This window comes from Equus asinus, chromosome 14 (genome assembly GCF_041296235.1).
Source record: "Equus asinus isolate D_3611 breed Donkey chromosome 14, EquAss-T2T_v2, whole genome shotgun sequence".
In the NCBI taxonomy this organism is placed as follows: Eukaryota; Metazoa; Chordata; class Mammalia; order Perissodactyla; family Equidae; genus Equus; species Equus asinus.
This window is the reverse complement of record NC_091803.1, coordinates 40,884,352-40,910,357: the sequence shown is the minus strand read 5'-3', so window position 1 is coordinate 40,910,357 and position 26,006 is coordinate 40,884,352. Positions and strand designations below refer to the sequence as shown.

The window sequence follows — 26,006 nt, the reverse complement described above, 5'->3', positions numbered from 1 at the left end:
CTGAAAGCAGGCTCTCAAAAAGATATTTGTACACCCACGTTCGCAGCAGCATTATTCCAACAGCTAAAACAGGGGAGCAACCCACGTCCACCGAGGGATGAATGGCTGAGCAAGATGTGATCTACACCTGCTGTGGAATATTATTCACCCTCGAAAAGGAAGGCAATTCTGACACATGCTGCAACATGAATGGGCCTTGAGGATGTTATGCTAAGTGAAATAATGCAGTCACAAAAGACACACACTGTATGATTCTACTTGTCTGAGGCACCTCGATAGAGACAGAAAGTAGAATGGTGGTTGCCAGGGACTAGGGGCAAGTGGGAAGTGGGCAGTTATTGCTTAGTGGGTACGGAGTTTCAGTTTTATAAGGTGAAAAGAGTTCTGGAGATGGATGAGGGCGATGGTAGCACAATATTATGAATGTATTTCATACTACTGAACAGTACCCTTAAAAATGGTTAAGACGATAAATTTTATGTTTCGTGTATTTTACCACAATAAAAAAAATGGGGAGAACAAAGCAGCTACTTTTTTTTACTTTACAAAAGCAGCCTTTCGGTAGGCATAAACTCAAACACCGTCAAGAGAGCAGAGGCAAGGTAAATGAGGAAAGGAGGCACACATAAGGCAATAGAGAGTGGTGGGGACTGTGTCCAACTAGGGTAGACATTCCCCTGTGTTCGTTTGCTATGGCTGCTATAACAGAGCACCACCGCCTGGGGCCTTAAACAACAGAAACTGATTTTCTCACAATTCTGGAGCTGGAAGTCCAAGATCATGGTGTCGGCAGCATTGATTTCTTCTGAGGCCTCTCTCCCTGGCTCATAGACGGCTGTCTTCCCGCTGTGTCCTCACGTGGTCTTCCCTCTGTGTATGTTTGTGTCCTAATCTCCTCTTCTTATAAGGGCACAGGTCACATTGGATCAGAGCCCACACCAGTGACCTCATTTTAACCTAATCCCCTCTTTAAAGATCCCATCTCCAAATACAGTCACGTTCGAAGGGACTAGAAGTTAGAACTTCAATACATGATTTTGTGGAGAGGAGCCCACAACACTCGCCATGAGAACATCCCCTTTCACATTAGGAAAATCCAAGGGGCGATCACCTCGGCCCCCCGCCAGCTTGCAGGTTCTGATGCTGCATGTTCATTGATTGAAGAACCGTGGGCAATTAATGAGGCTGCTTCCCAGACGAGAGGAGCCAGACTTTGCTGGAATTGGGGTGAATCTTTGTCCCCTGCACAGTGCAAATTTGGAGAAGCAGATGAACGCATTTATTCAGAAAGGGGAACTCACACGTGTGGTTTCTCTCTCGGGAGGAAGTTCCATGAAAGAATAACAAACAAAACTTGTTTTGACATACTTTCTCCCAAAGTATGTTGGATACTTAGAATTACAGCCCCCCGCCCTCCACCACCAAATGACTCACAGAGGAGCGCGGGCTGAGCCTGATTTGGGGACAAGAGAATTTCCAGGGCTGACGAGCCTACAGCAGCAGCTCACCCAGTCGCCCTTCGGGGGTCTTCCTCAGTGTCTCTGTAGCTGGTCATCACATGTGTTTATTATCACCCTCTCTGGAGGTGGCAGCTTCAAATAAGCACCAATGGAGTGCCTGCTGGATGCACCTTCTGATGGGAGGGGAGATGGGGAAAGAGAAGGCATGTGAGTTGGCAAAGGGCGAATGCTGGGTTAGTTCTAACGATGGTTTTTCCACTTTTTTGCTGTGAGATTGTGGGCAAGTGGCTTTGCCTCTCTGAGCCTCAGTTCTCCTGGCTGCGAAATGAGGATGTACCTTCCCTGTCCCGTAGGGTCGCCGGCCAGTTGGAGCGTGAAAGTGTAGATGAGTGTGCTTTCAAGAGATACGAAGGCCTACGAACCTCAGGGCATTGTCATCACTGTTGGGTGGAACCTGAAACCTGAGAATGATTCAGAACTCATGCATGAGACGGACGCCAGTGAGTGTAAAGTGAAATAGCAGAAACGAATCCGTAAGATAGATGAAGTAGAGCGGAAAGGCAGAATCTGGGTTCGAGGTCCAGCTGGCTTCTGTGAGCTACACCAATCACTCCGTCCTCGTTCTCCTTGGGCTCCTCTTCTGTAAAAGGGAGATCAATCATCCATCTCGCATGGTCATTTGGAGATAATAATAATAAATAATAATCTGCATTGGACCTTTCCTCTGTGCTGGGCTCGGGGGTTTCATTTACCTGTCTCATTTTAGCCCCACAGCAACCCTAAGAGACTTATTTCTACTTCCATTTCACAGACGAAGCTCAGACAAGTCCATTAACTTGCCTAAGGTCACACAGCTTGGGCGAGATTTACCAGGCTCCCTGGTGTGTGCTGTTTGCTCTGTGAAAATGCTTGGCAGAGGTCAAGCTTCCAGCAGAACTACAATGTTGTCAGTGATGGAAAGCGGGGGAGGAGCAGAGGTGAGGGGAATATGGAAGTGGCGAGCAGTGGGCGGGTTAATCCCAGAAGCCTTCCTGGAGGAAGCGGATGTGAAGTCAGGTCTTGCGTGGATGAGGGTCACTGACAGTAGAGAGAGAGAGAGGGCTGGAAGAGGAGGAATTCCAGCTGGGTGGATGGATGGGGGCAAAGGCAGGGAGGGGAGTCTAGAAGCTCTGTGCGTGGGGGGAGCGAGGTTGGCTATGACTGGAGGGTACTGGCGAGGAGCTGAGATGAATCGAGGTGATTAGTGGGAGGAAATCGTGGAAACAACCACCGCAGTGTTAATATTAGTTGAGGCTTGCTCTGAGCCGGGTACTCTGCCAAGTGTTTTGCTCTAAACTTCAGTTTCCTTTTCTGAAAACAGATTGAATAGCTGCCTATCTCACAGGGTTGTGAGGAATATATGAGAAAATAGGTGTCAAACTCTTGGAAGCCCTGAAACATAGTCCATACTTGCGGCTTCCTGGTCCCCATCCTCTTGCGGACGCTCCTGAGCACGACCTGCGTACAGTTCATTCATTCCTGTGTTCGACAAGCATTGACTGAGCTCCTAGCAGGGGCCAGGCCCTGGGGATTCAACAGCAGACAAGACAGAAAATACCCCTGTCTCTGTGTAGCTCACATTCAGATGGCAGACATAGGCTACGGAGAAAAATAAAGCAGAGAGGGAGGGTAGGGAAGGAGGGAGCCATGTGGATAACTGAGACGAGGAACGTTCCAGCAGAGAGAACAGCAAGTGCAAAGGCCCTGAGGTGGATCAAGGGTGCTATACTTGGAGAAGAGCAGGGAGGTCAACAGTGCTGGAACAGAGTGGGCAGGGGGAGGCTGGGGGGAGGTGAGGTCAGAGTGGGAGTGGGTGGTGGGAATGTAGGGTCTTACAGGTGCAAAGAGGAGTTGGGCTTTTCTTGTGAGCAAGATGGGAGCCGTCGTTGCTGTGAGCAGGCAGAGGAGCAGCCAACTCCTGTGGAAGAGCATCTAGCGGCTGGATCAAGAATGCATTGCAGTGACTACGGGAAAAAGTAGGTGACACAAGCTGGTGGCTCAGACTCAGACGGTGGCAGTGAAAGTGGTAAGAAGTGTTCAGATTTGGGGTCTATTTCGAAGGTAAAGCCAACAGGTTTCGTTGACGGTTTGGGTGGAGGGTGTGAGGAACCAGAAGGATGGGACCATCACCAACAGAGATGAAGAGGGCGATGACTGAGTAGGTTTGAAGGAGGAAATTGTGAGTTTCTCACATTTTTTTTTAACTTCTTTCTTTTGACATAGATTCATGGAACCATAAAATTCACCCTTTTGAAGCATATTTTGCAGTGGTTTTTAGTATATTCACAAAGTCGTGCAACCATCATCACTATCAAATTTGATACCCCAAAAGAAATCCCATTAGCAGTCGCTCCCCATTCCCCCTCCTCCCAGCCGCTAGCAACCATTAATCTCCTTTCTGTCTCTATGGATTTTCATTTTCCGGACATTTCTGATAAATGGAATCATCCACTATGTGGCCCTTTGTGACTAGCGTCTTTCACTTAAAATCATGTTTTCAAGGTTCATCCAAGTTGTAGCATGAATCTGTCCTTCATTCCTCTTTATGAATAATATCATATTTTATGAAGGAATAAATAATGATTTAGGGATGAATAATATTCCATTGTGTGGATATATCACGTTTTGTTTACCCACTCATCATTGATGGACATTTGGGTTGTTGCTACTTCTGAATAACGCTACTATGAATATTCGTGTGCAAATGTTTGTGCAGACATATTTCACTTCTCTCGGGCATACACCTAAGAGTGGAATTGCTGTGTCACACGATAACTCTGTGGAACGGTTTGAAGAGTTGCCAATCTGTTTTCCCAAGTGGCTGCACCATTTTGCATTCCCACCAGCAATGCATGAGGGTTCCAGTGTCTCTGCATCCTCGCCAACATTTACTCTTCTTCACCTTTTTGATTATAGCTATCCTAGTGAGTATGAAGTGGTTTTGGTTTGCATCTTCCTGATGACTAATGATATTGAGCATCTGTTCACGTGTGGGTGTGCTGCGTTCGAGATGGCTGTGGGACATCCAGATGGAGAGGACGCCTAGACTGTTGCTCAGGCAGGTCTAGAGTCCATGGCGGGGGTCTGGGATGGGGATGCCAACATTGTAATAAAGAGCATATGGATGGTATTTACTGCCATGGGACTGAATGTGATCACCCAGGAAGTAATCCCGGCTAGGGAAGAGGTCTGAGGATAGAGCCTGAGGGCGCTCTAACTTTGAGAGGTGAGGGCGACGAAGAGAAGTTATAGGAGGAGAAGCAACTCCAAGCGGGGAAAGAGTTTCAAAGAGAGAGGGATGGACTGTGTCAAACACTGCTGGCTGCTCAAATTGGATGTGATCATAGTTTTTAACAGCGTGGAGGCTCAGTGACCTTGACAGCAGCAATTTCGGTGGATGGTAGGAGTGAAAGCCTGATTGGAGGATGTTTAAGAGAGGACGGGAGGAGAAGAATCCGGGACAGAGGAGTATAGATAACGCTTTCAAGGAGTTTGGCTTTAAAAGGAGCTGAGAGAGATCTCCCCCCACCCGTTAGAACAGCTATCACAAAAAACACAAGAGATTACAAGTGTTGACGAGAGTGTGGAGAGAAGGGAACCCTTGTGCGCTCTCGGTGCTAATGGAAATTGGTGCAGCTGCCATGGAGAAGAGTACGGAGGTTCCTCAAAAAATTAAAAATGGAACTACCATATGATCCAGGAGTCTCTCTTCTGGGTATACATCCAAAGGAAATAAAAACAGGGTCGCAAAGAGATATCTTCACTCCCATGTTTATTGCAGCATTAGTCACAATAGCCAAGACGTGGAAACAAGCTAAGCGTCCGTCAACAGGTGAACGGAGGGAGATGTGGTAAATATATACAATGGAATGTTTTTCAGCCATGAGAAAGAATGAAATCCCGCAATTTGCCGCAACGTGGAAGGTGCTTGAGGACATCATGTTAAGTGAGACGAGTCAGACAGAGAAAAACAAATATTGTATGACCTTATCTATATGTGGAATCTAGAGAAACCAAACTCGTAGAAGCAGAGAGTAAGTGATGGTTACTAGAGGCTGAGGGGTGGGGAAAATGGGGAGATGTTGGCCAAAGGGTATAAACTTCCAGTTAAAAGACGGGTATGTTGTGGGATCTATTGCACAGAATCATGAACAGAGATGACCATACTGGACTATATACTTGAAAGTTGCTAAGAGAGTAAATCTTGAATATTCTCACCACAAATAGAAATGGGAACAATGTGACACAGTGGAGGTGTTAGCTAACCCTGTGGTAGATGTCACGTCGCGCTATATAAGTGTATCAAATCAACACATTGTACACCTTAAACTTACACAATGTTATATGTCAGTTACATCTTGTAAAGTTGGAAAAATAGAAACAATGAATAAAGGGAGCTGGGAAGCGGCTGGAGGGAGCTGTGCAGCTGAGCGAAGCGCCTCAGAGGCCTGCCCTCTCCTCCTGGGCATCATTGGCCCCCTGCCCCTCCCCACCGCCCGCTTGGCACGCCACACGGGCTTGGCACTAAACGTTTGTAAAACAAATAAATGATTAAACTAGCAACACCGGTCGTCAGTTCCATTGTCTCCATGAGGTTGTTAGGATACCGAAAGGAGAACAAAGTAGCTCAGATCAATCTCCTTGTAGAAGGACGTTCGTTCTTCTCTCGCGCGATAAGCGCCATCATCACGAGTGACGCGATTTCTTTTTTCTTTCAAAAGACTCGGCTTCGTGGTCGTACACCGTAGCTGGGAATGTGCAAACAGGTGCCACCTTTTGGGAGCGCAAATTAAGTACTAGCCAGCTACATCTAGGCATTTAGAGGTGTCTGACCATCGCAGCGTTGTCTGTAACAAAACCAAATCAGCATCAGTGCCCATCCTTGAGAGGAACTGGTTAGGTAAACAGTGATATGTCCATTCTGTGCAATATTACAGAGCTATTTAAAAAGAACAAAGGAGATTTGCGCGCATGGACACAGAAAGATGTCCAAAATACATTAAATGGGAAATGCGACAATCAAGTCGCACAACAGTACATGTGGTGTGATTTGGAAAATCTCCTGAGATTGCCTCTAGGGAGAGGGACCCAGTGTGGATCACAGGATTAATTTCTTATCAGTTTTAGGGAGATGACAGGCAAGGACAGGGCAGGAATCCACACCCCCACTTTGAAGATGGAGTAGTTGGCTCCCAGGGGGACCAGGTCAACTCCAAACCCCCTCCTTGCACCTGAGGCTGGGCTGTGTGGGGAAGAAGTCATCTTTACCCACAGGGCATCTTCCAGGGGGCAATGGAGGTGGCTTCATCCCAAACTGGGTTTTCCCAAATATACCACCCCTGACATTCCCCAAGCCCAGCTCACGGGTTAGGGGGCCAGGAGGGGTGTGTGGGCAATTCCATAGCATCTGCCTGCATCCGCTAAGAGCAAGCAAAGTAAACCCTTTGGGCAGGTTTCGCGTCAACTGTTGTCACCTCCAAAACTCAAACCAAACCACGTCTAGAGGAAACGTCACTGGCACCATCTTCCCCAGGGCTCAGCTATGCCAGGACCGAGTTAGAGACCCAATCTCCTGGTTTCTTTGTTCACATTTTCATTCATTCACTCATTAAGTTTGTATTAGAGGCTTAATCTGTGCCAGGCCCTGTGATGGGCATGGGAAACAGAAAGACGAATAACATCCATTCCCGGGCTGTAAGGAGCTCACAGGCCAGTGGGAGAAGGTAGGCAGTTAAATAAATAACTATAATCCCATGGAAAGATTTAGTGAAAACCCCACTCTTCACCCAGTTTCGAGATCACCTAGGAAAGCAAAAGTGATCACCACAAGAAAATTTTAATGACACATCTGGTCATTTACAAGTTTGATTTATAAGTTTAGTTCTCATGCATTTACTCTCCATGTTTCCTTGGGCTCCTCTTGACTATGAGTTATTGTTATATTTATAACTTTCTATTTTGAAATGATTACAGACTCGAAAGATGTTGCAAAAATAGCATCAAGCAATGCGGTGTGTCCTTCACTTGGCTTCCCCCAGTGGCAACATCTCACACAACCACAGTCATTATCAGACCCAGGAAACTGACCTTGGCCCAGTAGAATGAACGAGACCACAGCGTCTGGCTCTGTCCATCACCCCAACACCCTCTTTCTTGGGTGTTGGTCAGTCTGTCTGAGTGTTTGTGAAATAAAATTGCAAAATAATCCTAGCAAAGTTGCAGAATTTCTTGAAGTTGGCGTGACTGATGTTGGAGAACTTCTCAAAGCACCCCCAGAGACGTTGACAAGTGAGCCCATGGCCGATGCAATTCTTAGACTAAGAAACAACTGAAGAAGAGGATATAGAGGAGAGGAAGACAGGACAGGTGCTTACAAGAGAGTGATTTCATTGCGAACAGACTAAGAAAGGCCTGCTGGGAAACTGATAGCATCTCATAATATTTTTACAAAAATGACTTTCTGTATGATTATGGTGTGAAACTTGCAGAAAAGGATGTCATATCAGACTTTCAAACAAATTTTTGTCAGGAAATTATGCCAAAAAAGGAAAAAGAAATCGCTCTGGCTTCATCATCTGTTTAGTCTAAGAATTAGTAGTCTCTTGCAATTTTAATTTCGTTAACTAAAGATGGAGTAATGTCCATACGTTTTAGTTCATTTTTTAAGGTGGAGTCTCAATCAAATCCTTTTTTTCCCTTGATATTTGCTATGAAATTTTAGCCCCATTTTAACTGAATTTGCTTTTACTTGGCCTTTTCTGATACTAATGGGCCTCAGAGGTCAAGCATTTCCTGCCAAGGTGTTATAGGGCAAAGGACACAATTAGCTCCACCTGAGGGAGGTCAGAAAAGTCTTCCACTAAGTAACATTTGGGCTGGGTATTGAAGGATGTGTAGGAGTTCACCAAGTAAAGAAGAGGGGAAAATGTATGCAGTCAGAGAAGAGTGTGAGTTGAAGTCATAGGAGGATGGAAGAGCATGGCTTCCCTTCAGATGCTGCGAGTGGGTGTGATGTGGCTGCAGCAGAGTGAAATGGGGCGAGGAATGAACTTCTAGAAACGTAATAGGAGATGAGGCTGTAGACATGAGCCTTATTGAAGAATCGACGTTTTAGCCCAAGGCAGTGGGGAACCACTGGCGGTTTGGAGCTGAGGCAGGACGCGATCAGTGTTGCAGTTCAGCAAGATCCCTCTAGCTGCTACAGGAGGGAGACTGAATCAGAGGAGGTGAGCCTGAAGGCAGAAAAGCAAACTTTAGAGAGTAGTGGCTAAGATTAGGCTCTAGATCAGACCACTGCATGGAGCTGGGCTCCACCACTGACTAGCCCTGGGACCTCACTTAACCTTTATAAGCCTCAGCTTCTTCATCTTTATTATGGGAACGACGACAGTACCTACCTCATAGGGTTGTCGGGAAGATTAACTGTCAAATAATGTGCTATTAAATGAAGACCACATAGAAGGCTAGAGGAGAGAGGATGGGGAGGATTTTAATTAAGGATTATAATTTAGGCTGGGTAGACATGGAGGATGAAAGTGGATAAGAAACTCCAGGGGCCAGCCCCGTGGCCGAGTGGTTAAGTTTGTGCGCTCCATTTCAGAGGCCAAGGGTTTCACGTGTTTGGATCCTGGGTGTGGACATGGCACTGCTCATCGGGCCATGCTGAGGTGGTGTCCCACATGCCACAACCAGAGGGACCCACAACTAGAATATACAACTACGTACTGGGGACTTTGGGGAGAAGAAGAAGAAAGAAGATTGGCAACAGATGCTGGCTCAAGTGCCGATCTTTAAAAAACTCCAGAAATACATTAGCCATATACTCAAATGACCTGGGAACGGATTGCGTAGCCGAAGAAGACACCATGCGAGAGGAAGCTGGTCTCCAGGTCTTTGACCTGGCTGCCTGGGTGGAGGGAGCATCATTTGCTGACTCAGGGAACAAAGAGAGAGGAGCAGGTTTTGAGTTCAGGGCCAGCCGTTTTGTTTTTGAGCGTGTGTAGAAGAAAGAGAGGCTGTATTATGGTTGGGTAGATTTATCTTTAGTCAGAACTGCTCTGATTTAATGCAGGTTTGTCATAAATAGTTCTGGAAGGAATCATAGCAACTCTAGTGGCTATATAAACAGCTAGAAACGATGCCAAACTTTAATAGCCTGAGGAGCAGCAGACTTTGCCCAAGGAGGGAGAGGACTTGGAAAAAGATTCCAGGAAATTTCACATGCCATGAAGTCGTTTCTGTATTAGAAGTGATAAAAAGGCTTCTAATTCTAGCACGATGGAGAGTCAGATACCCTAATAGTCTGCCCTCTGAAACTAAAATCCTGAATAAAATAGTCGAACTCACCTTTTAAACACATTGCACATTAGCACAAAGGGAAGGAATCCAGAGTCCCTGAAGACACGGAGTCAGGAATGCTGGGTAGTGAGCACCTCCAAAGCCAGGGTTTTCCTGAGAGTTTCTTCCAAATTCTGGAGAATTTGAGCTTCCCCTCTAAAGGCTGTAGAAGGCGTGAGGGCGGGACAGAGTCTAGGGCACACCCCAGGCGGAATTTAGCCGTAGATCCTTTCGTAGAGCTGGACCACAAAGAAGTATACCTCCTCTGTAAGCGTGAGTGAGAAACAAACCCTCCCAGGCAGAAGAGGGGCTCCTGAAACTTGCCCATCCCAATCTCAGGCTGCGTGTGGGGGAAGGCAAAAATCTCACCTGAGCATTTGTCATTACAAGGGGGTCCTCACTCAGGCTTGTGATCTGATTTCAGGCTATCTGAGTAGTAAAAGAAAAAAAAAATCTCAAGCAAATAATTTAATTTAAAGATGTTACAAGTTGGAAGTAGGGTCCCCAGGAATGAGCAAGTGAAGTCGACTACTCGCTAATGGAAATTTACACCAGGACTCAAAGATCGCCTACAGTAAAGTTCCAAGGAAATGATTGGCTCATAGTCCAAAAAATCGCACATGGAGAAAAGGGAACACAATACCACGAGTGGAAATGAGTAGTCATGATAAAGAGCAGAAACAAACCAACAGCCTTCAGATACCAGAACATAAATACGAACACGTTTGAAATCAGCAACGTGCTCAAGCCAGCTCACCATCAACTCCATGTTCAGCAATATCGTGTTGGTAGTTTGAAATTGGCCATAGTGAGGGTATTTACACCATGGAAGTTGGCAAACACTATAAATGATGGTATTTTTTTCTTTTTTGAGGAAGATTAGCCCTGAGCTAACTACTGCTAATCTTCCTCTTTTTGCTGAGGAAGACTGGCCCTGAGCTAACATCCATGCCCATCTTCCTCTACTTTATATGTGGGCCACCTACCACAGCATGGCTTGCCAAGCAGTGCCACGTCCACACCCGGGATCTGAACCAGCGAACCCCGAGCCACTGAAGCGGAAGTACGCACTTAACTGCTGCGCCACCGGGCCGGCCCCTGATGGTATTTATTTATTTTAAATTTATTTTTGGAGAGAGCGCCAGTTGTTAAACATTTACTAGAAGGTCACTGAATATATTTAAAGATTAAAGGAGGAAGCTTGAAAAAAATTATCAGGGAACAAAAAACAACAAACACCAACTGAGCAAGTTTCACAAAGAACAAAAAATAACTTCTAGAAAGAAAAATATAATAACTAACAATTAAAACTTAGCAGACAGATTAAACAGTAGATTAGTATATTTTCTGGTTTACTTATCCTTAGGAAGAAGGATGTGAAAGGTATGTTAAAAGACACGGAGAGTAGTGTGTTAGGTCTGATATAAAACAAAGAGGAGTTTCAAAAGTAAATAATGGAGAAAATGGGAGGGAGGTGATATTCAAAGATATGATTGAAAAATCGGCAAAATTGTTGACAGATACCCGTCCTTGCTTATAGGTATCTCACTGAATCCTTAGCAGGATAAATAAAAAGGAAGTACAGAGCAATAAAACATAAAAGAAAAACTCAAAAGAAGCCAGAAAGAAAGCACAGATCTGCCAAGAATAGCAATTAGTCTGATAGCTTCTTCCTCAGCAGCAACACGAAAGTCAGAGAAAAGTGAGAAATCAACACTGAGAGAAAACAACTGTCAATGTAGAAGTTTGCAACCACCAAAATTATCTTTTAAGAAAAATACCTAAAGGAAGGTAATTTCATGCAAAAACAGAGTTTACCATAAAAAAATTCTCATTAAAGGAGATTCTAAAAGATACTTAAGAAACGAGGAAAATCCCAACTGAAAGGCCTATGACTTGAGAAGGAATGCTGAGCAAAGATATTGGTAAATGTGTAAGGAAGTTGAAATAAAAATTAACTATACAACACGGACAATGTCTAACTTGGGAAAAGATAAACCAGAACTCAAGTATTGGATTTATAATGTCATATACCTTGGGAGGGAGTGATTGATGTTAAAGTATTTTAAGGTTCTTATATTATTTAAGAAAAGGTAAAACTATTGATTAGATTTAGACTTTAAGTATTGATGTTAAAATAGCTAGAGTGACCACTAAAAGGATGGGCATGAGGCGTAAAACTTCCAAATTAATTCCAAAATGTGGAATGAGGAATAGAAAAAGGAAAAGAAAAGCAACACTTCAATCCAAAAGAAGGAAAGAAAGGAGAGAAGGAAAAAGAAACTAGAATAGTGGGACAAATAGAAAGCACACGTTGTATTAATGTATATAGATAGGTTTGTGATTACAGTAAATGTAAATGGATCAAACCCTCCAGTCGAAAGACAATGCTTTTTAGACTGGATATATTGTGTACAAGAGGTATATTTAAAACTTAAGGATACTAGAGAGATTAAAAGTCAAAGATGGGAAAAAGATATACCAGGTAAATATAATCAAAATAAAGGTAATTTCACTATATTAGTACAAGACAAATAGACCTTAAGATAAAAGCGTTATCTGAGGTCAAGAGAGTCATTACATAATGATAAAAGTTCAATTCAACAAGAATGTGTAACAATTCTAAACTCCAATGCACTGATAAAACAGCCTCAAAAAATATAAAGCAAAAGTTGATAGAACTCCTAGGAGAAATTGACAACTCCACCATCATTTTGGAAAATTTTAAGATTTGTTTCTCATCAATGGACAGATTGAACAGACAAAAAATCCAGTGCAGATAAATAAGGTATGAACATCACAATTAACAGGCTCAACGTAAGGGACATATGAAGAAAACTGCATCCAAAGTTGGAGGAATACACATTCTTTTCAAGCATACACGGAATTTTTGCAAAAATGGACCACAAGCTGGATAGTAAAATCAGCCTTAACATATATCATACAGGCTACATTCTCTGGCCATAATATAATTAAGTTAAAAATAAATAATAAAATGATAACTAGAAGAATTAAAAACAGACTCTGTATACCTTCAAGAGAACGTTTATCTCTTTGGACCTTGCGATAATGGAACTTCCTAAGAAGGAACAAAATGCACTCTGACCTGGAACCTTTGACCTTAGCTTACTGAATGCAGCTAACCCACTTTGATTATTCAATCTACGCCTCTTTATACTTCAAGGCGGAGACAGCTCATGCCCAGCCCTGGATGTCCAAAACTCCAAGAGATTGCTTCCTGGTTTTCCTTGAACTAAAGTTGATTTCCCATTTAACAAGAGATTCTTATATTCCTCATCTCGTATTTTTCCCTTCTCAAAAGACAGGCTTAGCTTATTTAATTTTTCCAGCTAGGATATCTTCAAGATCTTTCAGATTGAGCTTTAGCTCGTAAGACTGTAAGTTCCATGAGAGCAGGAATTTTTGTCTTTTTTTGTTCCCTGCTGTATCCCCATTGCCTGACATAGTGCCACACTCGGGTTAGGCACTCAATAAATGAGTGCATTTGTTGGATGCCCACTATATGTCAGGTCTTGGGCACCTGTTTTCTGTTACCTTAAGTAATTCAGCCCTCAAAACAGTCCTGCCAGGTTGGGATGATGAATGCCATTTCAAAGATGGGGAAATTAGGCATTAAGGCACAGAGTGGTAAAAGGATACGCTCAAGCTTATGCATGGTAGAACAGGGATTCAAATCCACCTGTACTGACAACAAAACTAGCCACACGCTCTGACCCCACGGCTGCCTTTCAGTCAGCAAAGGTCAGATGTGTATCAGTGCAGAGTTATGATGCTCCAGTTGATTTATGATAATGATGGTTGCTATGGGAAATGGTCGTGTTGGTATACACTCATTCCACAGGGCTAAAGGGCACATGTCTAAAGTCTCTCCTTAAGGCCGGGAAGGAAGACAATTGCCTCTGCTAACTTTGTGTTGTCTGAGGTTCTCCAGGAAGCAGATACCAAAACAGAGCTGGGGTACAAGAGATTTATAGCAGATAATAATTCTGAAAGATAGAGCGGGCAGAGGGCAGGAATGGGCAGGCAGATCTGACACTTGTGACAAGAAAGGGGGAAGACTGGAGGATTGTGCAGGAAGATATTCAGATGGCACAGCAGCTGTGAGAAGGCTCTGCCAGTCTACCGGGGGCCTGGGTATATAGGTCACCCATAGAAGAGTCCCACACTGCCCAGAGAGGGTGATTCCTTTCGTCACTGCCACCCAGTCATTGCCCAGAGACTGCCTGGGAAGCACCCGCCATGAACTTACAAGCTGAGCAGAGCCTGGAGGCATCCATGGCTGGAAGCTGTCTGCTGACTGCAAACCCCACGGCAGGTTTTCTCTTGAAGAGACCTGAGGGTCACATCTCCATGGCTGCCACAGTCTTGATAGTTCGCAAAGCACTTGCATCACCCCAGCTCTGTGACTAAGGCAGAGGTTAAGTTTGGGATCCTGCAGGTTTTGACAGCAGACACTCTCTGCTTAAATCCTAGCCGATAGTGGCTGTGTGACCTTAAGCAGGACACTTGATGTCTCTGAGCCTCAGGTTCCTATGATTCCCAAACTCCTTTTGTAAGCATTAATCATCTTGTAGAGAAATATTTGATCCTCTCTGTGTCTCCAGAACTGACCACTGGGAGAAACAGGTGGCATCTCCATACGGGGTCAAATTCCGTGTCAATAAGTGGTCCCAACAACCCCTTGTTAAGAGTGTCAAGAAGAATCACTTAGACCTGGTTTTGAATCTTCTTCAAGCTTCATTCATCATGGTGATAATAAGAGTACCCACCTTATAGGCTGCTGAGGAGATTTCTGAGTTGAAATGCATGGAGCCAGAGGCAGTAACAACGCTGCGGTAGCGGGGCAGTGCTTGTCATGATGGAGGTGGGGAGCTGGTGGAGCTGGTGGTCATCATGACAGCAATGGAGGTGGTAGATGTGATGAAAGTAGCGGTGGGATGGTAGAAACGATCGAGATGGTAGGAATGATGATGATGGAGGGGCTGGAGGTGATGGTGATCGTGGAAATGGTGGGAATGATGAGGCTGGTGGAGAGGACATGACGGTGGTGGTGGATGATGATGTTGGCGGCGGAGGGGGAGATAGTGAAGCCAACTCCAGCACCCCACTGGGCCCAGGTCTCCTGACTCCCACTTCTGGCCCCCATGAGCCTCTGTGGGTCATATCATCAACCTGTAGACGACACGCCGGTCCCCACCCACCCTCCCCACTACCTCCACAGTCACAAGCTAGGAGTGAACTCCACATGGCTTGGGGGAAAACCCAAAGAGCAAAGGCAGCAGTCCACATCCCCAAACCGCGGTCAAGGTAACTCAGGCTGAGATGCAGCGGCCCATTGTCTTGGTCTTTGGGCAGACAAATGGCAGCCAAGGGCCCAGCCCTTCCATGCTCACGGGGCCCATGGGCCCACGGAGCTGGTCTCCTTGGCCTCCCAGGAGGAAGCAGCCACTCCAGCAGAGATGGTGCTCCAGGCTCTCTTCTCCTTTTGCAAACCCACAGCCCGGCCTTCCTCCCTAGGTTCCTGTTTAGGTTCTGCAACTTCACGTCTCTGGACTTCATCTGCAAAATGAGACGATTAACGCTTACCTTGTGGTGCCTTTGGTGATGACGGGACCACATACAGCAAGTGTCAGACTTCTTCCTATTCTCACTCAAGAAATGTGTCTGAATATTTTAATGCATCACTGGTATCACCATTGATCTCCAAGCCGCAGGAGCACAAGATAGAAGGTGATTGCCTCTCGCTCAGCGGGTAGGCGACCCCAAGGACTCCCTGAGCCCTGACCTTGATCTGGGGGCCCAGAGCATGAGGGTCTTGCATGTGGGCCAGCTGCACTGCCTCCTCTCTGCAGACCCCACAGCACCTTCTCTTTTCCCTGCTTCTCGTCTCAGACCGCAAGTTTCTCATCCCCAAAGCCAGACCGCAGGTCTTCATTTGTGATGGAACCAAGACAACATTCACTAAATCAGTGTTTCCCAAAGTGTGGCTCCTGCACTGCCCTACTGGTCACCAGCTAACCGGAGAGGAGGGGGTCACCTCTTCTTTAAATCACAGTGAATCCCATACCAAGAGAGCCCCCTTTCAGTTCTTTATCCTCGTCACCTTTGTCATTGTTCTAGGTCACACCGTATGAAATGGCTATTTTTGTAGATTAAAACAGACAAGGATCAGCAATTTCATAAGACTCAATCTAATAGGATGTTTAGACATGAGGGAAGTTATAACAAATAAGAGTATGAATAGCTGTGTAATCGCAAATCTGCTGATGAAATAAATAAGTCCCCTGTGAACGCCCTCCTGACACTGTTCCCCTTCACTCCTCTCCCCGCCACACCCTCTCTGCTCTAGAAACAACCAATCTCCCGTCTTGATAATTGATCATTTTAAGTTTTTGAGCTTTGCCTGTTAATACCAGCTTTGCCGTATTTCACTTATTTTAACTATTGTGTAGGATTGCATTGTAGGAATAAATGCAACTTGTTTCTGCATTCTCCTTTTGGGATATTTAAGTTGTTTTCAAGTTTCTTGGGGTGATTTTTTTTTGATCCTCAATGAAATGACTCTACTGTCGTGTGTCACAACAACAGGGATACGTTCTGAGAAATGTGTCATTAGTCAATTTTGTTGTTGGGAGAACATGGTAGAGTGTACTGAAGGGGAACAAAATTTGCCACCCCAAAATGTGTCTCTTTAACGTGAGGATTATTTTTGGCTAATTATTTTTCAGAAACAAAAGATTCAGAAAGTTTTTCTTGTTACCTCCCCCTTAACTGCCTAAAAGAGTTCAAATAAAAAACCTATCTCAGCCAGTGAGCTCTCACCTTAGCAGGACATGAACTGGGTGGCAGACAGGGAGGAATCTAGAAAAGCCTGTTTGTTGGGCTCCCCTCTGTGTTCTTCTGTTTCTGTGCGGACAAACAGTCACTTGTTTTCCAAACACTTGCTCCTTTTCACCTACCTGTGAATTGCCTTCCTTCCTTTGGGGCCCTGACTCTCCCCCTGCCCTCCCCGCCAACGTTTCCTTTTGTTCTGAGCTGAGGATGGTATTTAAGGTGAGGGCTTTGACCATTTTGGCGAGTTTCTCATTTTTCCTGGGTGTCTCCCATGTGCATATGTTATTAAACTTTTGTTTGTTTTTCTCCTATCAATCTGTCTCATGTCAGTTTAACTCTTGGATCAGCCAGAAGAACCTAGATGGGTAGAGGAAAATTTTTTCTTCTCCTGCAGTACTTGCACAAACCTAGATGTCACAGCCTACTACACACCTAGGCTGTATGACTAATCTTATGGGACCGCCGTTGTCTACGTAGTCCATTATTGACCAAAATGTCGTTATGCTGCATAGGACTGTATTCTTTTATTGGTTTTTGTTTATACATGTTAAATTTCAACTTACAATAATAAAATTCAATAACTTTGATTCTGTAGTCATAAGATCTGGCTTTACACGTTATTTTCATGCTGCCAAAGTCTACAGGGACACAACACATCACAAGGGCTTAACTGAGTGTATACACAGTAACGCCACAGGGGAGGAGGGAGCTAATCAAGTCCTAAACACACAAAGATGCAATTATAGATAGGCACTGTTCCTAAATATTATAATGCCTTCCTCTCTGAGACAGGCATTCTTAAGCTTAGACACAATAAATAGAAATTTGTTCTTAGCTTAAAAACCATCCAACTTTGTAACGATAATCAAATAATTTTAAGAAACATAGAATACAACCAGAATTAGGAATGGAACTCAAATGCTGCCATGTCTAGCCATGCTCCAAACAACTGCCATCCATGAGGCAGGTTTAATCTGCTCAGTTTACCACGTGGGGTTCTCAAGCAGAAGCCGTTTAAAGACACTATCCTTCAATACACAGCACTTAAGATAAACGGCACTTTTCTCTAAAATTATCAGTTTTTCGTGGATGTGCCATCACACAGCCCTAATGACACATAACTTACAATGACTCTGGAAGGAATTACAGGTGGGCAATCATGGATGACCAATGCCACAACAGGTGTGGAGACTGGACTGGCAAGTTCTCATGAGAAGATTCTGGAATGCCTATATCTAAATTCAGAGCCCTTAGTAACCTGTTTGAAGGATCTCTTCTTAGAAATATAACACTCCCATGGAATCAGCAGATTATGGATTTACATTTACGTATAATACCACACGATTATGAAATGAAAGAAGAGAAAATTGCAAGGACTCAACCATTAAACCTTTAAAACTTTCGCTAGCTCCCAATGTGTAATTGATCTGACTAACTTTGTTCTAACTACCGTTAAATTCCTTCTCTTTGATTTGGCCCATTACATTTAATTCGTTAAAGGCACATGTACTCCAGAAGGTTTATGAAAGATATCCATATCTATGCTTGTGCTGACTTTTATTTCCAATTTTTTGCCATCACAAACAATGCTGCTTCATGTGTCACGTGTAAGAATTTTCCTGGGATATACTGCGGAGTGGAAATGCTGGATGTGTACTTCTCCCATTTTAAGAGAGATTGCCAAATTGTTACCCTAAGTGATGACAGCATTTTATAGGCTCTCCAAGAAAGCAGGAGGGTTCTCGTTTTTCTACACACTGGCTGGTAGCTTTTAAAATTTTTGCTAGTGTGCTGATGCAGACAGCTTCCACTTGGTGCTGGTTTATCTTTAAGATCTCTTCAGCACTTGCTAACCAGCCCCTGTCACAGAGAGAGTTGCACCTCAGGATCAGACACTTCAACGAGCAGAAAAGTCTAAACTTTCGTATTATCATTTTACTTTCCCTATGTTTGCCATTTGCCCACTATTTTTGGGCAAGTGATATGACTTTCCAACTGGGATAGGAGTATGATATTTCCTTTTATGATAAGTTAAATAAATAAGCCAGATTAAGGCAAAATATCAGGCAAATAATAGTAGATTGCATGTGCTAATGAGAAAAAACATGGTGCAGGGGGACCTGAAAGCTGGCAGACGGAGGATGCTGCCCTTTTGACTAATTGCAGAGGAATATGGTGGAGCTGTGAGACAAGTGGGTTCTCCCAGAACGTGGCAGCATTTCAGAACCGAAAGAAGTCCTGGGGATCATGTTATCTGACCCATTTGTTTCACAGATGACGAAATTGTGGTCCAGAGAGAGGAAATGTCTTGCCTGTGGTGGCACAGTGAGTCAGTGGCTGATTAGAGGCTGGCATTCAGGTCTTCCTGATGAAGCACATGACGAGGTAGTGGCTAGATTGGCAGGAAAGAAGGAAGCTTGCAAGTGGCTAGAAGAACTTACTTTTATCCCTGATCCTGTGCGCCCAATATTTGCTGTTTCATTATCCGTCATCCCCACCTTGGATGCTTGGGGATAGACTCTCGTGGCCTGGTCCTCATCCCACCTTGAGATGTTTGATGGATTCTCATGGCCTGGTCCTCATCCCTACCTTGGATGCCTGGAGATGGATTCTCATGGCCTGGTCCTCTCTTTCAAGTGCCTCAGAGGTGAGGTACTTAAGAACATGGTTTCCCTTTTTTTTTTTAATATATTTTTATTTTTTTAGTTGCAGTAACATTGGATTATAACATTATACAGCTTTCGGATATACATCATAATATATTTCGAATTCTGTGTAGATTACATCATGTTCGCCACCCAAAAACTAATTATAATCCATCCCCTCACATGTGAGCCTAATCACCGCTTCTGCCCTCTCCTCTTCCCCTAAGAACATGGTTTCTTTATTCCGCCCAGCAACTGGGCCCCTGCCAGCTTCTCCACAGCCACGGCTGAAGATTACATGCTATCTATTCCATCTGCTAAAATTCTCTTTTGGTCCCTTCTTTTCTAACACCTAAGTTTTTTTGTTTGTTTTTATTGAGGTAACGTTGGTTTGTAACATTGTATAAATTTCAGGGTACATCATTATATTTCGATTTCTGTGTAGACTACGTCATGTTCACCACCAAGAGACTAACTACCATCCGTCACCACACACAGATGGGTCCTATTACCCCTTTCGCCCACTCTCCAACCCATTCACCGCCAATCTGTACTCTGTCTCTATGTGTTTGTTGTTGTTTTTATCTTCCTCTTGTGAGTGAAATCATACAGTATTTGACTTTCTCTGTCTGACTTACTTCACTTAGCGTAATACTCTCAAGGTCCATACATGTAGTCACAAGTGGCAAGATTTCATCTTCTTTCTTTTTATAGCTGAATAGAGTTCCATTGAGTATATATACTGCATCTTCTTCATCCTTTCATCCATTGAGGGGCACTTAGGTTGTTCCCAAGTCTTGGTTATTGTGAATAACGCTGCAGTGAACACAAGGGTGAAAATATCTTTTCAACTTAGGGTTTTTGTGTTCTTTGGATAAATACCCAGAAGTGGAACAGCTGGATCATATGGTAGATCTACTCTTAATTTTTTTTGAGGAATCTCCACGCTGTTTTCCATAGTGGCTGCACCAGTTTGCATTCCCAACAGCAAAGTATGAGAGTTCCTTTTTCTCTACATTCTTTCTAACTCTTGTTATTTCTTATCTTGTTAATTAAAGCCACTCTGACGGGTGTGAGGTGATATCCCATTGTAGTTTTGATTTGCATTTTCCTAATAATTAGTGATGTTGAGCATCTTTTCTTGTGCCTGTTGGCCATCTGTATATCTTCTTTGGAAAAATGTCTGTTCAGATTCTTTGCTCATTTTTTAATTGGATTGTTTATTTTTGTTGTTGTTGAGATGTATGAGTTCTTTATATATTTTGGATATTAACCCCTTGTCTGATATATGGTTTGCAAATACCTTCTCCCAATGTTAGGCTGTCTTTTCATTTTGTTGGTGGTTTCCTTTGCTGTGCAGAAGCTTTTTAGTTTGATGTAGTCCCATTCATTTATGTTTCCTTTTGTTTCCCTTGCCTGGGGACACGTGGCATTCAAAAAGACTGCTAAGGCTGATGTTGAAGAGCGTACTGCCTAGGTTTTCCTCTAGGAGTTTTATGGTTTCAGGTCTTATATTCAAGTCTTTAATCCGTTTTGAGTTAATTTTTGTGCATGGTGAAAGATAATGGTCTACTTTCATTCTTTTGGATGTGGCTGACCAGTTTTCCCAACACCATTTATTGAAGAGACTCTCCTTTCTCCATTGTATGTTCTTGGTTCCCTTGTCGAAAATCAGCTGTCCGTAGATGTGTGGGTTTATTTCTGGGCTCTCGATTCTGTTCCATTGACCTGTGTGTCCCCTCTTGTGCCAGTACCATGCTGTTTTGGTTACTATGGTTTGTAGTACATTTTGAAATCAGAGAGTGTGGTTTGTGATTTATTCTCCAACTTTGTTCTTTTTCCTCAGGATTACTTTGGCTATTCGGAGTCTTTTGTTGTTCCATATAAATTTTTGGATTCTTTGTTCTATTTCCATGAAAAGTGTCACTAGGACTTTGATAGGGATTGCATTGAATCTGCAGATTGCTTTAGGAAGTATGGCCATTTTAACGATGTTAATTCTTCCAATCTATGAGTACGGAATATCTTTCCATCTTTTTGTGTCTTCTTCAATTTCTTTCAACAATGTTTTATAGTTTTTGGTATACAGGTCTTTTACCTCTTTGGTTAAATTTATTCCTAAGTATTTTATTCTTTTTGTGGTGACTATAAATAGGATTGTACTTTTAATTTTTCTTTCTGCTGTTTTGTTGTTAGCGTATAGAAATGCAACTGATAGGGCCGGCCCGGTGGCGCAGCAGTTAAGTTTGCACGTTCTGCTTCGGCGGCCAGGGGTTTGCCAGTTTGGTTCTGGGGTACGGACATGGCACCCCTTGGCATAAGCCATGCTGTGGTAGGTGTCCCATATATAAAGTAGAGGAAGATTGGCATGGATGTTAGCTCAGGGCCAGTCTTCCTCAGCAAAAAGAGGAGGATTGGCAGTAGTTAGCTCAGGGCTAACCTTCCTCTAAAAAGAAAAAAAGGAAATGCAACTGATTTTTGTGTGTTTATTTTGTATCCTGTAACTTTACTGTACTTATTATTTGTAATAGTTTTTTGATGGATTCTCTAGGGCTTTGTAAGTACAAAATCATGTCATCTGAAAATAGTGACAGTTTCACTTCTTCCTTTCCAATTTGGATCCCTTTTATTTCTTTTTCTTGCTTGATTGCTCTGGCTAGGACTTCCAATACTATGTTAGATAAGAGTGGTGACAGTGGGCATCCTTGTCTGGTTCCTGTTCTTAAAGGGAGAGCTTTCAGTTTTTCACTGTTGAGTATGATGCTAGCTGTGGGTTTGTCACATATGGCCTATGCTCTGTTGAGGTACTTTCATTCTATACCTGTTTCATTCACAGTTTTTATCATAAATGGATGCTGTATCTTGTCAAATGCTTTCTCTGCATCTACTGAGATGATCGTGTGATTTCTATTCTTCATTTTGTTAATGTGGTGTATCACGTTGATTGATTCTCAGATGTTGAACCATGCCTGCATCCCCGGAATAAATCCCACTTGGTTGTGGTGTATGATCTTTTTAATGTATTGTTGTATTTGATTTGCTGCTATTTTGTTGAGGATTTTTGCATCTATGTTCGTCAGTGATATTGGCCTGTAATTTTCTTTTTTGTGTGTTGTCCTTGTCTGGTTTTGGATCAGGGTAAGGTTGGCCTCATATCTAATGCCTAAGTTAAGCTCCTCAAATCTTCTCTTTTTCTCAGGACTAATTGATGACATTAAAGCCTTGTCCAAGAAAATACATGGTCTTCTAAATGCTGGGAAAAGAAATCTGAGAAAGAAAGGAGAAAGGGGGGTGCGAATGTTTCCTCTTCCCCTCTAGCTGCAGTACAGCAGACACTGCTCTGCGTCACAAAGTTAGTTCCTATAAAGCTGATGGCATTGACAAGTGTCCATCTCATTCTCCTATTGTGACAAAAGACCCGTGCAAAAATGTAAAGCTTCATTTTGTGATTATAAAACTATTCTTGAAAGTGTTATTTGTACAAAGGAGTCTTTTAAGATACCTGGCCTGCAAAAATTATTGATTTGCCCTGTGCCTTATGACCTTTACTGCCTAAAAAGTATGCGATTTGATTATCTTAATTGATAATTTGTTGCCCTGGGAATAATATCAACCTTGACATCTCTGTTTGCTTAAAAATACAAGTATTTTGTTAGGTGAGAAGATGAGCTTGAGAATTTCTACCTTCTGACTTTATGCACAAAGTTGATAATATCATGATGTTGTTGGACTGGTTATTCAAACCAAGAGTTGAGGGTCCCTTTCCTTTAAAATTCTGCATCAATTTCTAATTGCTGTTTAGCTATCCTTTTTGCATTATGTTTTACTTGTTGTCCAAGAGATTATAATATACATCTTCCATTTCTCCCAACCTACATAGAGGCAATATTCTACCACTTGGTGTAAAAGGTGGAGACCTTGTAACTGTGTGGGACCAATAACTATCCTTTATGCTATAGTCATCATATGTATTATTTCTACATTTATTTAAAAGTCACAAGACAATTATATAATTTTTGCTTTAAGCATTTATGTTTTTAAGTAAATTAAGAGAAAAAGCAATCTTTTATATTTACCCAGAGATCACTGTTTCTGATGCTCGTCACTCCTCCCTGGAGATCTGAGTTTCTACCCCATAGCATTTTCCTTCCGCCTAAAAACTCATTTTAGCATTTCTTGTAGTGCAGGTCTGCTGCAACCCATTCTTTTGGTTTTCTTTTATCTGAAAATATCTATTTTTTCCTGCATTCTTAAATGACGTTTTCACTGGATTTAGAAATCTGGGTTGACAGTGTTTTTTCTTCTCAGTTCTTGCAAGATGTTGTTCCACTGTCTTCTGGCCCCCATAGTTTCTAATGAGAAGTCGGTTGTGATTCACACGCTCTCCTGTATGTAACGTGTTGTTTTGACCTGGCTGTTTTCATGAGTTCCTTCTTGTTTTTGGCTCTCAGCAGTTTGACCACAACGTGTCTGGTTGTGGTTTCCTTGTATTTATCTTGCTGAGCTCCACGGATCTGTTTTCCTTTCACCAAATTTGAGAAGTTTGGGGCTTTATTTCTTTAAATCTTTTTTCTATTCCATTCTGTCTCTCGTCTCCTTCTGTGACTCTAAATATGTATAAATTGGAGCTTTTGACTGTCCCACAGATGCTTGAAGCTCATTTTTTTTTCTATCTTTTTCTTTCCGTTCTTCAGATCTACTAATTTCTATTGCTCCATCGTAAAGTTTCTCTTTCTTCTGTCATTCCCATTTTGCTGTTAATCCCATCCAGTGACTTTTAAAATTTCCCATATTGTACTTTTCACTTCGATAATTTTCATTTGGTAATTTTTTAATAGTTTCTAGTTTTCTGCTGACATTTCCTATCTTTTCACTTTTATGAGCATATTTTCCTCTACATCCTTTAGGTCTTTTTCATTCATGGTTAAAATCACTGCTTTAAAAATCCTTGTCTTCTGAATTCAACATCTGGGTCATCTTGGGATCAGTTTCCATTGATTGTCTTTTTTTTCTTGAGAATGGGTCCCTTTTTCTTGTCTCATTATAGTCAAATAACTTTGGATACATACTGCACATGGTGAATAATCTGTTGGAAACACTCTGGATTCTGTTATAATCTGAAGAGTGTGAATTTTGTTGCTGTTGTGGCAGACTCATATCTTGTCTGAAATCAAACGCAAAGTCTCCTACCCCCCCCCTTCCCTGTAGTAGGTTGCGGCTCAAATCTTAATCCTCTAGCCTTAAAGCTGTTTGGAGTCTGCCCTTGAATACATCCGTGGGTCAGGGGTCAGCCAGACATTTGGGCAATTTCTATACAGAATTTGAGCAACTTCTCTCTGTCTCTCTCTTTCTGGAATTTCTACCCCAACTTTCCAGCAGCTATTGTTACACCAAATTCTGTCCTCTGGTTATTCAGGGCAGTAAAACTTGCATTTTTTTTTCAGGGTTTTAGTTCCCCAGCACAGCACTGATGGAGACCTGCCTTCAGGCTAAACTCATGAGCTGGAAATTCACCAGTGATATTCTTATCTTCCACATGTTGACTCCCTTCCAGTATCTGCCTGCTCTGGTCACTCTCCAGTGCCCTCAGGTAGTTGCTTTTTATATTCCCCTCCCCCCAGAGTTTGTAGTTGTTATCTGTGGTAAAGTTGGTCAGACAGGAGCTACTCTGCCAAACTGGAAGTGGAAATCCTTATTTGTCTCATCGAAATGAACAATGCAAATGGCCCCATGTGAGAGATGGTAAAGCTGAAGCTGGGAGAGGAAACAAGGTCAAGGTGTGTTTCAGGGAGAGCGATCAGCTATGATAAAGAAGAATGGGGTTGGGGATTTTTAGGGTAGAATCTTCAAACAGACTGTCTCCTATGCAAAGCCTCTGTTTCGTGCCTTAGTGAATTGGTGATAATATTAGCACATAGTCAATGTTCATTGAGTGCTTACTAGATCCCATGCTAAGGCCCTCACATGCATTATCTCTTTTAACTCTCAAGACAACTCAGTGAGCTTGGATTGCCTTTATTAAGAGGTTTTGCAGTGGAGGAGACTGAGGTTTAATGAGGTTGATCCTAAGGTGAGACAGAATTCTTTGCTTGATTAATCAATAATAATAATAATGGCTCATATTTATGGAACTCAAATTTCTTGAAATATTATGTGTTGTAGATGATGTGCCAGGTGTTCTGTATACGTTATCTCATTTAATCCTCCGAACAACTCTATGAAGTGAGTACTATTATGATCACTCCAACTTTTCAGATGGAGAAATGGGGGCTAGAAGAGGCTGAATAACTTGCTCAAGGTCACATAATGAGCAAGCGATGGAGCTGGGGTTTGAACCCAGGCAGATGAGCCCCAAATACAGCTGGTTGACCTCTATGCTCCGATGCCTTCTTTTTGTGATACAGCATCTGAAAAGGCCGGTTATACTATGGATGGGCAAGTTCTCTTCCTCTTAGTAAATACTGGATTGGATCCGATGGAACTCACGAGGCTGTGGGATTCTTCGTCACACGCACACAAGTGGTACCAGGGACTATCTGTGGGGTCTGAATCACCCTGAGAACCCATTTCCATCCATTCATCAGGCACCCCAGCCTACAATGCAAATGAGGAAATCTTCCTAAGCAGGAATAAACTGCAATCAAATGCAGAGCTTCCCTCATCCTGTTTT

At 43.0% G+C, this 26,006-nt stretch overlaps 1 long non-coding RNA gene across 3 annotated transcripts; it reads right to left on the bottom strand.

Annotated features, from left to right (window-relative positions):
- Window positions 1-5,255: 5,255 nt before the first annotated feature.
- LOC123276818 (uncharacterized) lies at window positions 5,256-10,942 on the bottom strand. 3 transcript variants are annotated; one of them, XR_011494317.1, is made up of 4 exons: window positions 10,823-10,942; window positions 10,206-10,265; window positions 9,846-10,075; window positions 5,256-6,346 (listed from the first exon to the last, which is right to left on the bottom strand). It is a non-coding gene; the product is annotated as an uncharacterized lncRNA (long non-coding RNA). The 3 variants fall into 3 exon arrangements; XR_006513387.2 differs by lacking the exon at window positions 10,823-10,942 and adding an exon at window positions 10,594-10,811; XR_011494316.1 differs by lacking the exon at window positions 10,823-10,942 and having other exon boundaries at window positions 10,206-10,345.
- Between the last annotated feature and the right edge of the window lie 15,064 nt (window positions 10,943-26,006).